Here is a 7,342-nt window from a genome sequence, read left to right as displayed (position 1 = left end):
CCCTGAGCAGAGAAGGCTGGATGGTGTTGAAAGCACTGGAGAAGTCAAAGAACATGACCCTCACAGTGCTGCTGGGTTTCTCCAGGTGAGTCAGTGATCTGTGCAGCAGGTAGACCACTGCATCATCCACTCCAATGTTCGGTTGGTAGGCGAACTGCAGTGGATCCAGATACTGGCTCACCTGGGGACGGAGGTTCTTGAGGACGATCCTCTCCATGGTCTTCATCAGGTGAGAAGTGAGGGCCACAGGTCTGAAGTGGTTAGGCTCCCTGGGGTTCCTGGTCTTAGAGACAGGAACCAGGCAGGAAGTCTTCCATAACAGAGGAACCCTCTCCAGACTCAGGCTCAGGTTATAGATGTGCAGCAGCACCTGACAGAGCTGGTCTGCACAGTCTCTAAGGAGTCTGGAGCTGATTCCATCAGGACCTGCAGCTTTCCTGGTCTTGATCTTTTTAAGTTCACTTCTCACCTGATCAGCTGTTATGGAGAGGCAGGGGGAGGGTGGCAGGGGGAGGGGTGATGGTGGGGGGTGAGACGAGGAGGGGTGATGGGGCTGTATGCGGAGTCCGGAGGTGGTAGAAGACGGGGATGGGAGGAGGGGTGCTGTTGGTGGTGTTGGTGGTAGAGAGCTGAGGTGTGAAGAAGGAGCTGGCTGGTCGGTGCTTTGATGAGAGGGGGGAGGAGTGGGAGCAGAGTCGAATCTGTTAAAGAATAGATTCAGCTCATTGGTCCACTCCTGGCCTCCTGCTGCAGTTCCCCTCTCATGGCCTCTGCTGTAACCAGAGATGGATCTCAGGTCTCTCCAGACCTCCCTTGTGTTATTGTCCTGCAGGTGAGATTCCATCTTGGTCCTGTAGCTGGCCTTGTCCGCCTTGATCTTCTTCTTTATCTCCTTCTGCACCCTCCTCAGCTCCTCTTTGTCCCCAGATCCAAAGACCCTCCTCTTCTCCTTCAGCAGGGCCTTCAGTTCCAGGGACACCCAGGGTTTGCTGTTAGAGAAACACCGTACTTTCCTGGTCGGTACGATGTTCTCTGCACAGAAGTTGATATAGTCCGTAACAGTGTCTGTCAGTGCATCAATGTCCTCCCCGTGTGGACCACACAGCACATCCCAGTCTGTGGTCTCAAAGCAGTCCTGCAGCGCCTCAGTGGCCTCGTCAGACCACTTCTTCACATACCTGGTGGTGGGGGGTTGTTTCTTCACCATAGGTATGTAAATGGGCTGCAGTCTCACCAGGTTGTGATCTGAGTGGCCCAGTGGGGGGAGGGGTGAGGAGCTGTATGCATCCTTGATGTTTGCATACAGCAGGTCCAGGGTTTTATTGTCTCTGGTATGGCAGGTCACGTACTGGGTGAACGTGGGGAGAGTGGCAGAGAGCGATGCATGATTAAAGTCTCCTGAGATGATGATAAGAGACTGAGGGTGAGATGTTTGCAGCTGGGACACTACACTGTGGATGAGTTCACAGGCTGCAGCCGCATCAGCCGAGGGAGGGATGTACACAGTAATGGCTATTACATGTGAATACTCCCGGGGCAGATAGAACGGACGCAGACTGACCGCCAGTAATTCTACATCCTTAGTGCAGAGCTGCTCTTTAACGCTAATGTGCCCAGCATTACACCATCTCTCATTCACATACATCGCGAGGCCCCCACCCTTTCTCTTACCACTCTCCCTCGCGTTCCGGTCCGCTCTGACCAGATGGAATCCGTCCAGAGTTAAAAGTGAGTCCGGAGTGAGTTCGTTCAGCCATGACTCCGTGAACATCATGAGGCTGCTCTCCCTATACTCCCACTGCAGCCTGGTCAGCGCCGTCAGTTCTTCCATCTTATTCGGGAGAGACCTCACATTCCCCATAATCACAGATGGAACGGACGGCTTGTAGCGTCTCCTCTTCTCCCGACGCTTCAGTCCTGCCCGGCATCCTCTCCTCCTTCTGCGGAGCTCAGCTGGGATGTCTGGTCTCTCCCACGACAGCGGCCTGGCCTGGCTCAGCGCCAACAGCTGTTCCCGACTGTAAACAATGGAGCCATGGCTGAACGGGTCACCAGATGCGGATTTAAAAAGTTCCGAAAACAGTAGTAAACAAAGTAGGGAAAACGCTATTTGCACATCCATGTCTGTCCCGTACAAAAGCGTCACCCTACTTGCTGAAAAGAAAAACTTAAAAAGAGAAGAAAACTACAAAAATAACTAAACAGACCTAAAGTTAACCGGAGCTGCTGTAACTAGCTGCCGCTGGCACGGCGCCATCTTGCATCTTGCATTGCACTTTAACATTAAAGAAATCATTTTGATTGAAGAGCTTGCACATACTGGCAGATTAACCATTACAGAAACATAAAGTATTTCGATAATCAGCAATAATGTTCATTTTGGACAGCGGTGGCAAACACCTTAAACTGGGTGGTGGTCTAAGGAATTTATTAAGCACTGTATGTCTGTACAACTGAATGGGGGAAAAAAAATGAGATGGTGATGCAGTGAAAGAGAGAGAGAAAGAGTGGGAAAACATCCATTTCAAAATTGAGATTATAGACACACTTGATGCTGCTACAAAGAATTCACATTTGTGAAATCGAAATGGTGCTGAGGTGAGTAAAGTCAGTGTGGTTTCAATCATGGGTCCGCTTCAGAGCTTCACTTATCATTATCGAGGGTAGGTGTACAACTGACTTTGTTATTGGTGAGCACGTGTGCATGTTTTTCTTTCAGCTTTAAATGACTGCTTTCATTGCTTTGCTTGGCTACTTGAGAGGCAGTACATCTGTAGGAAGCTAGTATCTCTATCACTGTCCTCTGGCTCTGATTTCAGCCAATGGATTCACACAACACAGTCATTGGTTGAATAACAATTTGCAGACATCTGTTTTGGCATTTTTGTATGTGAGCTTGAGTCTTTACTGTAGAAGAGAGATAGCAGTAGCATCAGAGACATGTATAAGAAACGCTACACGTTTACATATGTTTTTGTTATTTTCCACTTGCTGTGTTTGTTTTCTATGTACTTTCATTTTGAAATGAATATTTTTGAAGATAAACTTAATTTAAAAAAAAAAACAAAAACAACAAATGTAGGTCTACCTCTCTGTTTTTACTGTGCGTATGTACGTATTCAATTTTGTGGCCAGGTACACATACAGCAAATCCACTGATTGTTTTTCCACTGCCGTAAATCTCTGCTAATTAAGACTGATGAATTAATTAGCAATCATGTAAACAATTGGTTTGTTTGAGCAAACGTTGTACAGAATTTAAAGACTTTCTGTCAGTCTCATTTAAGAAGTAACTGGCTGGTCTGTGGACTACCTGGAATGTTAATGATCCCTCAGGAATTCCTCTGTGCCATCAGCTCACAGTCTTTCTGTTGTGATGCACACAGCAAAAACCAAACAGCTATTCCAAGAGAATGGCATTCATCATTACAATCACAACATTGCAGCTTTAGTTTAAAGTATGTGGAGAACATTTGTAAGTTTTGATCCAGGATCATTTTTTTGGAATGAGGACCCTTACGTGAAGTTTAGGAGAGTCTCAGTGGTGCAGCATATAATCATATTTTTAAGGATTGGAGAATGGGGGTGGGGGTTGGGGGGCTGTTGCTTATCTACAGCACTACACTTTAAGGTTAAATTGCACTCATGAAATCAAGGGCACCATCTCAGATTACTGAGAAATTTAATATTTCAGAACAAATATTAAATATTCTCACAGTTTTTTTAGGACCATTTGGTAGTGGGCCGATGACTCAAAAATTTAAAGCGAAGGCGTGGTCCAACTGGAGAGCTATTACAACACTTCGATTCTGTAGATTGGCTTGTTTTCACAAATCAAAGAGTACTTATGTCTATGAATAATGCTTTGAGTAAAAGGGTCCTCAATCAGTCGTGCAAAATTAACAGTGAAAAGACTAGGCAAGCAAAAAATGGTTGTAGGTTTCATCATTTCAGACTGGATGCTTCAGGAAATTTAACCATTTATTTCAGACTGCAGGAGAGGTTACAACTTCTCACATTTTGCAACTTCTCCAATTTTCTTCATTGAGGTGGCTGTCAAAAGGCAAGGTACTTTCTCGCTTCTTTGAGCTTTCGGATGTCATGACACTGTTCATGGAAGAGAAGGACAAGGACAAGCAGCGGCAGGTCACCTGGAAGCCCTTGGTCCAGCTCAGTGATGAGATTCTTGAACTGCCTGTGGTTAAGTCCATGTGTGTGGATGTAGTTGGCAATTTCCATCACAGGCTTCATGACGTTGTCTAAATTCAATTATTTAGACACAAGTTGCTCCCTGTGGATGATGCAGTGGAAATTCCAAAACTCAGGTAATGTTTGGTCAGCTTTCCACAGCCCCACAAGCCTGTTCACAGATCTGATCATGGCTGGCACTCTATCCATGGCTATCGCAGTTAGTTTTGGTATGGGCAGATTTGCTTTCACCAATGCAGCCATCATATTTTCTTTGAAATCTATGCCACGGGCTCTGTCTTTTAATGGCACAGTATCAAGGAGTCCTTCTTTGATCGTGTAATCATTAGACACAGACCATGCAAATATTGCCAGCTGAGGCTTGTCTTGTATGTCACAACACTCATCCAATGCCACACTAAAATACACACATGCTTGAAAGTCAGAGTGCAACTGTGATTCAGTAGCCATGTTGATGTCTGATATTCTGTGTTCAACAGTGTGGAGGGACAGTTGGATGTTTGATACCATTCATTTTAGTTTGCCGTTTTCAGGAGACAAGATTTCAGCAGCATCACTGAAGCATTTTTAAACGAACTCTCCTTCATTGTATGACTTTTTAACCCATGCAATGTTCCACGCCAGTTGATACGATGCAAGCATTACCTTCTCTAAGTGATTATTAAATTTTTGGAACAACTGTGTCTGCTTTTCTGCCTGACTTTTCAAATTGACTAACTTGTGCTTGCGAAATTCAGTCCACTTCAGAAATTCCTGGTAGATGTTAGCATGGAGAGGGGTGAAGTGGCACTGAAGATTTGAAGCCTTGAAATGCACTAATGATGCCTGACATACTATAAGGCAGAATGGATTGCCATTACATTCAACAACAACAAAAAACTCTCCCACACTGTTAAAAATGTCCTATGTTCATCTTCATATTTTCATTTTGCTGTGCATTTTTTCCCTGCCAGTTTGAGAGCAAACTTGACACAATAATCAACAATAAGGTTTTCCCTCCCAAAAATTTGGGTCACATGCACGTGAGATGAAAATACCGTATTGAACTCAAGCTAAGCGAATGCGCATACACATAAAAAAAAAAACACAAACACAAAATTCGACATGAACGTAAGAGCCGCATGAAGCCAGACAAAGAGCTGCAGGTTGGCCAGGCCTGCTCTAGTACGATCGACACAAGCATGACACAGACAGTACCTGAGATCACAACCTCCCTGGCAGAGCCTGACATTGATAATGTTTTAAAAGAATACAAAATGGAACAATATGAGTAAGAAGCAAACCAAAACATGCACAGCTCTTTCTTATAACAAGGAGGAGGCTGGGGAGGAGGAGGAGGAGGAGGAGATGATTGATGATTAGTAGTGCTGTGGCAAGCACAAAGCGAGCTGAAACAATGGAGGCTGCGTCAGTTATAAAGCTTGCTAATAAGGAGGAGTGAACTGAAGACAAGCATGATTGGACAGCGTAGAACCTTGTGACTGGTCTGACTCTGTGCAAGTATGAACTAGCATGAGGCAGCATTTTACATAGTGTAGGTGTAGCAGTGTTATTGTAGGTGCAGCTCCAGACTCTATACAAGGGAACAACAAGGAGGCTAAGCTGTGTCCACTACAGATCTCCACTCTTCTGACTCACTCAGTGATTGCCTTTAAAGGATCATTGAGTGAGTCTGGGCTGTCAGGTTGAGGACATTCAAAGTTACGAAGAACAAGGAGGCACAACAGTTGCTGTTCTGTTCAGGGCTGATGTATGTTTGAACATAATGGATGATTAGTCTGACTTGCTAATTTGTGCTTTGATTAAATACTCTCTACTTCTTAACCCCTTAAGCTGAATTGCCCTGTTTTATCCTTTGAGTAAAGGATAAGCGTAATCTACTAATACTATGTGCAACTAAGGAAACTAGAGAGAGAAGAGAATGCTATGCATATTGCTCCTGAACCAGAGAGTGCTTCTGGGAGTACTATGGTTATTGTTAATTGACTTCTCAATCATACATCAGTTCAAGAATCACCAGGGCGTGCAATACATTGTTCCCCTCGAAATCATTTTCCTCCTCAATTGTTTCAGCATTCCTGGGGGTCTGGCCTTGTTTTTAACGTCTAAAAACTCAGTTTATTCTCAAGTTGTGTTTGTCTAGCTTACATTGTAGGACCTTGATGTGTTTGCTAACCTTTGGCATAACTATTTAATACCAAATACTCTAAATCTAGTTTTTTTGCCAGTACCTGTCAGGGATCGACCAGGAGAAAGCCAACAGTTGAATGGGTGTGTTAGCCTGAAAGTACAGTATATTATCAACAGGGCCTACATCATGATCTGTGTACCAGATCTGTACCAGAGTGTTACAGTCGCAGGGCATTGTGATTATTTGGTGGTTTGGTCGTGGTGTTGAGACCACATATACCACCCAGGTTGTCATGGTGCTTTGATTAGTCAGACTGCACCTATGTAGGTTTGGGGTCCAAATATCATCCAGTCAGTGAGAATTGACAGAGGAGACTCCTATGCTGAATAGAGAATCAAGGACAGAGGCTGCAGTCAGTAGCGCTCCAAAAAATGGTTTTTCTCATTTACTGATTTATCTCAGTTCAGCTCAGATGATAAGAAACTTTTGGAGCTAAGTTAGCATGTGTGTGACATCAATCTCAGCAGCCGCTATAAACTCCCTGTTCCAGCTAATGCCAGCTCAAGTGGTTAGCTTGGCTGTGGTGTAAATGTGTTCTGCATACTGTCTCCACATTGAACCTGACAAGCACCTTTTGAGTGTGCAGCTGACAGCTTGTAATCAATAGGCATGGCTGTTTGTTCAAAACAATCCTAAAGGTTGGTCCTGGCTCAAAATCTTCAGGGTTCCCCAGGACGGTGATCAATCATATCAAAACAGTCAGCGACCAAATCATCCTGAAAGGAAACTCATACATTATTTCATTTTAGCCTGAGAGTATCCACAAGACTTGTTTCACCCCCACTTGCATCTGATATATGTGCCTGAAAACAAGATACCTGCTTCTCAAGTGATTTAAAGTGATTCACTCTATCCATGTGTAGCGTGATAGAGGATTCTTTGTGCCTAATTCTTTGTCTGCTCTGAGCTCTTGTAGGAGGCGGTCGCACTTTTCGTCGCTCC

Source organism: Amphiprion ocellaris, chromosome 9 (genome assembly GCF_022539595.1).
Source record: "Amphiprion ocellaris isolate individual 3 ecotype Okinawa chromosome 9, ASM2253959v1, whole genome shotgun sequence".
Lineage (NCBI taxonomy): Eukaryota > Metazoa > Chordata > Actinopteri > Pomacentridae > Amphiprion > Amphiprion ocellaris.
This window is presented reverse-complemented; position numbering follows the sequence as displayed.